The 6,816-nt window shown below is 42.3% G+C and overlaps 1 pseudogene; it reads left to right on the forward strand.

Annotated features, from left to right (window-relative positions):
• Window positions 1-3,209: 3,209 nt before the first annotated feature.
• On the forward strand, window positions 3,210-4,965 carry LOC102377012 (annotated as a pseudogene).
• Window positions 4,966-6,816: the final 1,851 nt, after the last annotated feature.

The following is a 6,816-nucleotide window of genomic DNA, read 5'->3' on the forward strand; positions in this document are numbered from 1 at the left end:
GAAACAATTAATTGTAGATAGTCTAGACACCTTCTGTCTTCCTATTTATATACTGCCTTTGGTAGCGTAGTATGAATTTTTGCATATTAGTTATTATGTTTAAATTATAATAGTATTGAATTGATAAACCTCTATGATTGTATTAATTTTATTTTTCTTTGTTTTTTATGAACAATTTTATGAACTAAAACTCCATTTTGTGCTTGTTCTTCGCTTGATATGAGTAAATGAACTTTGTATTCCCTGTGTACATGAGTGTTTGTGTGAGAGTGTGAATAGTGAAAGAATGGTAACTATTTGCATGAAAACAGAAGATTTAATTGCTTGTGTAAGCAACAAGGGGCCAATGTATGAGTTACCAGACAGTAAACTAATTAAGCTTATTAATGGATGGCTGAAGAACTTGTCTGTGATCAGGTGCAAAGAAGATAGTGAGAAGAAGGACTTTTGCATATCCTGCCATTTGAACTACACAATGCTTCAAGACTGATACCAACTTTACTGAAATGACCTCAAGTTGAGAAACAAGAAATTAGAAGAAACAACTTCTAATTAAAAACTGAGCATGGAAAAACCCCAATGCTGAACAAAGACTTGAAATCCCTATAAAGGGGACATGCAGACAAGCCAAGATGGGGAAATCCACTCTCTGCAACCCCCTGGAGCACAGGCACATCAGTTCAGCCCCACTCATCACCCTCAATGAGCCTGGACTGGCTATCCAGTGCTAACTGAGTAACGCCTGCTGATAACTATAACATCTTACTGGAGTGGTTTAGTCTGTATGTCTGTCTATGTCTGTTTGTATGACTGGTGTGTCCAAGCTTATGAATCTGCTTCATGTAATCAATAAATGCGGCATTTTGCCTTGTCCCCCTTTATGAGGTCTTGCTCTTGATTTGAGCAACTGGCAATTTAAAGTAACAGCAGGAAACTACTGAACAACGTTCTACCTTAGGCAAAGGGTCCTGCATGGCAGAATGTAAAACTTCCTGCATGTTCCCAGCATTGTCAACCCTTGTATGTGTTGTAGAGGTTATCTTAAGTCTTGGCCAGTGGACTTTCAGTTATTTGAAAAGTTGCACTGCTACTAAAAATTAAGTTTCTGTCCCTTAAAGAAGAAAGCTTAAATAGGTGTGACAATAAATCATAAATCAACCTCCTCCCCCTCCCCCTCTTCATTGCCATTTCTCCTCTCCATACTGTATGGGTTTTATATTCAGAGAAGTTTCCCTAAAGATTGGCTGTCCAGGCAGTGTTTTAGATTATCATTAACTTGAGATGTTGCCACCTTTTAACCCAACTACAAAGTTGGACTTCAAAGTTGTAGGTGGAAATAAAAGTATGAATGTTGAAACAGAGTAAAGCTGCTAGTCGCACAGTACAGTGGCTGCATGGGAAGTTCCTGAAGTATTGATAATCTACAGAGCACCAAATTATATCAATATAATCTGCTGTTCATTGAATTAGCTTCCCCTTTCCTGCCTGGGCAATGCAGGATGGGACTTCTTTATAGCTCCCACTATGGTACTTTAAGCCTTTATAGTTTAAGCTGCAGGGGCTTGTGCCTTCAGCTCTGGAGGTCCCAGTTCAATCCCGTCATGATGGAGAAGGTTAGTAGTCATGCAAACCCTATAGGTTGAGAGCATTCATAAAGGCACCCAAGCAGGTATCTGCTTGTCCAAACCAAGCAGAACAACCAGAAGAGTGAGGTTGAATACACCTCCCAGTTCTGAAAATGTGATGGTGCCTGTTGAGGAATGCATTTTTATCTACATGTGTTTAGTTAAATTGTGTTGGTGCTGAAACCCTTATTTATAAGTCCTCACAGAGACTATTCCATCAGAAGCCAAAATTAATTTAGCTCTTCGGTAAATTGAAGGTGATAATTTCAGTAAATTCTTATCTTGGATAGTATATGTTTAAGACAGGTGTCAACGGATAGGAACATTTTGCAGACTTATTACATTATTACTCTGACATCATGTAATTTATCTTGGGATATCCCTTCTACTTATCTAAAGCAATGTTGCCAGAATGGCAATAAATAGCTTGTTCATTTGTTTGCACAGGAGACAGTTTATTCTAGAAGGAAATATTCTACTACTTTGAGGTTTTTGCTAGTTGATCAGCAATTTTTTATTTTAATGTGGAGGCTTTTCATAGAATTCATAGACATTAAGGTTGGAAGGGACCTTGGAAGATCATTGAGTCCAGCCTCCTGCCCAAGGAGCAGGAAGTCAGCTGGGGTCAAAGGATCCCAGCAAGATAGGTGTCCGTGTGTGTGTGTGTGTATGTATGTGTGTGTATGCATATATGTGTGTATATATATGCATGTATGTATGTGTATGTATATGTGTGTATGTATGTGTATATATGTACCATATATATATATTTAGTGTCCAAATGTGTGTGTGTGTGTATTTACCACACCTTTTGTTGTGTTAAGGATTGGTAGTGATTTCTGAAAGTAATTACTTCCTTAGAAACTTCATTGGGTGTCTCGATGTGTCTCGTTGTAAAGTCCCAGTTTATTAGAATGTGGTCCATAGGTGTGATGTAGCACAGCAATTCCTGTTTTTCTATTGAAAGAAAACTTTGTAAACCTAGCAATGTATCTGAAAGTGACTTAACGGGCAGCATTGAAGAGATAAATAGCAACTGTGTACACCAAAGGCTTGTGATAATAAAATATCTATCATAATACAGTAAAATCTCTGTTATCTGGTACTTCACAAACCAGAATACCTTATTAACTGCAATTTCGGTGCCATGCCCCTACCATGCTGCTGGAAGTGGCAGGATGCACACAGCAATGCACCACACCGCTTTGCCCCCTGCCGTGCTGCTGAAAGGGGCGGGATGCACACGGTGCTATGCCAACCCGCTTTGCTCCTGCCATTCCCCGCTGTGCTACACTGCCTCTTCCTGTGCTGCTGAAAGCAATGGGACATGCACAGTGCCACACTGCTTTGACCCCTGCTGCACCGTGCCACACCGCTTTGCCCCCTGCTCTGCCACTGAAATCAGCAGGATGGGCGCCCCACCGCTTTGCCCCCTGCCCTGCCACTGAAATCAGCAGGATGCACATGGCGCCATGCTCTGGCGGTTTGCCCCCTGCTGTGCCACACTGCTTTCCGGGGGGTGCCCCTAGAGGAAATGGGGGACAGCCCCCGGATGTGGGTGGGGCTGATCAGGGCCAGGGCTGCATGGGGCTCTTCCATAATGTTCTCATGAAAGAGTTAAATGTTAGATCATCAACGATATATGATATCAAGGCTCAAAAGGGACAATTGATCCAATTTGTCTCTAGCTCTGAGACAAGTAAAGCTGTTGAATAAAGGCCATACTCTACATAAGCCTAAATTAGAGCAACTTGATAGTGTTTTATATGAATGGCTTTCATTAAAATGATCGGAGGGTGCCCCTGTCTCTGGCCCAATGCTGGTTGAAAAGGCAAAAGATTTCTAGAAGCAAATGGATTTGATTGAACCCTGCACTTTTTTGGCTGGATGGCTTATGTGTTTTTAAACTTAGTCACGGCATTAGAAGGCTAGATGTGTCTGGTGAAAGAAAATCGGCTGACTGTGAAGCTGCTGAAAGATATTGTGGATTTTTTAACAAATTAGTTGCAGAGCATGATCTATCCCTTGACCAAATCTACAACACTGATGAAACTGGCTTATGTTTGCCGAATTCTACCTTTGCTGGTGCAGGTGAATCTAGTGCTGCTGGTTTCAAGCAGAGTAAAGACCGAATAACTGCGCTTATGTGAGCTAATGCAGGAGGCACATACAAAGTGAAGCTCTTGGTAGTTGGAAAATGTAATTGTCCTAGAGCTTTTAAGGGTATTACACATTTCCCTATTGTTTACAAAACCCAAAGTAATGCATGGATGGACAAAGGATTTTTTGCCTGAAGTATTGCATGGATGGACAAAGGAATTTTTTATGACTGGTTTCATCATGTTTTGTACCCTCAGAGAAAGAACAGTTTAGAAAAATAAGAAAACTTCAAGATAGTAAAGCTATTCTGTTATTAGACGATTGTCAAGCTCACCCTCCTGAATGTAAGTTAGTGTCAGGTAATATAGTGTCATCTTCCTGCCTGCCAGTGTTACCTTGCTGTTTCAACCAGTGGACCAGAGCATTATCCATCATATGAAGTGTTATTACAGAAGAGATTTTCTGAGAGAGTTAATCATTTATGAAGGCACCATCCAGGACTTTCACCCTTTTTATAACACAAAAGATGCAATTTTAATTGTGGTTCGTGCCTGGAATTCTGTAAAAAAAATAAAACATTAAGGGGTGCTTGGAGAAAATTGTGGCCTAGTAGTTTGTTTGCAGAAGGGTCTTCTGCTGAACAAGACTTGGAAGGTTTTAATGCGAGACAAAGAAAAAATACAATAGCTCAAGTTCTTGAAGTGGTGAAGGATGCTCCTTCTACAAACCCAGTCAACCAACTTAAAGAAAGCGAGATCAACGAGTGGGTTGAAGCTGACAAGGAAGTTGGACATCTTTTTAGTGATGCAGAAATAATAGAGAGGGTTGTGAATCCTGAAAAGTCTAAGGTCACTGAAAAAGACTCTGAAGAAGACGATTTTGGTGAAGAAGAGAAAATCTCTTGGGCTAGTGCTTCTTTCTAATGGACAACTTCATTACATTTGCTGAAAGGCAAAGCCATTATTCTGCACAGGAGGTTATACAGTTGGACATTATTCATTCTGATTTCATGCAAAAAATGCAGGCAGCAAGTAGGGAATCTGATATCAGGGATTTCTTTAAAAAAGCTCCAGTGCTTGTCATAAAGCCAGTACAGAATCGGCCCCATCACCTTCTACATCTACAATTGATGTTGATGACCCTGAGGCACTACAAGATCCCCGAGTGCCTCCTGAATCTCCAAAGAGGCAGTAAATTATGTACAGTATTGTTAATAGTTTGTTATAAATGCCAAGTGTAAATAGTTTTAGTTATAGGTTGCATCACTGCCTCAGGATTTCTCTTCACTCTCTTCACTCCAGTGCTGCTTTACTGCTACTTGATTGGTGAGTACCTGTATATGATTTTCTTCTTTATACAGTATGTTATACTGTAATGTATTGTACACTATTTCTTTGAAAATTTGCACTATGAGTATGGCGCTATATAACTCTCAGATAACTACAATTTTTAGATACCCGCCACTCACGCCAGATAAAAGTGATTTTACTGTGTTAGGGAGTTTCTTCCATAAAGACAACCTTTCTGTCTACATTGCATAGCTGGAACAGTGGTTGGGATTTTGTTCCATGACTGGGAATCCTAGCTGCTGCCATAATTGAGAAAATGCATGCTAATTAAGGGTGCAATGATAGAGATTTTGGGGGCTAATACCAATAGCTGATTTTTAAGGAGGCATATCGTCCAATACCAATCTGATTTCCGATACCAGGCCAGCAGCCTGTCTGGTGTTGTGGAAGGAGAGCGGGGAGGGAAGGGGCATGCGGGCGGCAGATCAAGGTCCCCTCAGTGAGAGAGAAGTGGGACTAGGGCAGGGGCTGGGGCAAGTGCTGCCCAGCCAGGGCGGGCTGGGTGTGGGATGGACCCACAGCTCATCTGAGGGGTGCGGGCAGGAGGGGATGGCTCCTGCCACAGTGCGCTTCTTTTTCAGGAACCTTTGGTCCGGCGCTCACCTGCTTATCCAGTGGCTCCTGCCACTTCTCCCGCTGCTCTCCGGGAGCATGTGGAAGGGTGGGACACGTGCCCTAGGATCTGCGCAGGGTGGGGTGGGCTGGGGATGGGACTGCTTGGGACTCTTCCTGGCCCACCCTGCCCTGCGCAGATCCACATGTGCCCCCTCCATGCTCTCCTGGACAAGTGGCAGGAGCTGCCAGATCAGTGGGCAAGTGTGAGACCAGTGGCTCCTGGATGAGTGGCACGCAGCCGTGGGAGCCCCCCTCCTTCCCGCCTCTCCTGGATGAGCCATGGCTCCATCCCGTGCCTGCCCCGCCCCGGCTGGGCAGCGCTTGCCCCAGCCCCACTCCTCCCTTGATCATCAGATCAAAGCGCCAAAAATTCCCACTGAAGCACGTGAGCGAGCTATGAAGACATTAGGAAGCCGGGTCAAACTGACATGATTCCTTTTCTGGTAAAGCACTTGGGTTTTTTTTTTTCCAAGTCTATCAGTACCCACAGTCTTTTATCATGCCAGTGGACCAGCAACAATAGGGCAGTATCACTTGTTAACTCATACACCAATAACTTTAAACTGAAATGCATTCAAGTTGCCCCTCAACAAAAGAAGGACTAAGAAAATGTGGTCAAGGGAGTGAAATAACACAATCAGTGCTGCGTCGCACACACATCTAAACATGCCCTTAGAGACTACAGAGTTTCAAAAGAAATGGTTATTTTCCTTCCTAGTCAAAAGGCTTAACAGGGTTTGTGCTTATTATGTCTTTAAATAGGTATTTCCTGGTAGAAGGCTGGTGGGAAATGATCTGAGTTACTCTGTTACTTTTTAATCTTAGCTACAGTGATTTTATCAACCTGATGAGATCTGGTACTGCAGTGAACTCCATTTAAATGCAAATTTTAGGTTTGTTCTGATATACATTGATTTTCTCAATGAGAAGAGGTCTTCTCTCTTTGAATGCAAATGCTTGTTGATTCCCAAACGTGATTTTTGCATTACTTTCATAGAACTGGGGTTTATCTTTCAAAAGGGATTAGAAAGAAAAATACTGTTGGTGCCTGGGAGGTCCATAAAAGTTTGCAGGAGGGGTTTTTAAGAGTACCTCAGAAACCTTTTAAATACATAAAGGTTTCAACC

The sequence above is a fragment of the Alligator sinensis genome, unplaced genomic scaffold (assembly GCF_000455745.1).
Source record: "Alligator sinensis unplaced genomic scaffold, ASM45574v1 scaffold1292_1, whole genome shotgun sequence".
Lineage (NCBI taxonomy): Eukaryota > Metazoa > Chordata > Crocodylia > Alligatoridae > Alligator > Alligator sinensis.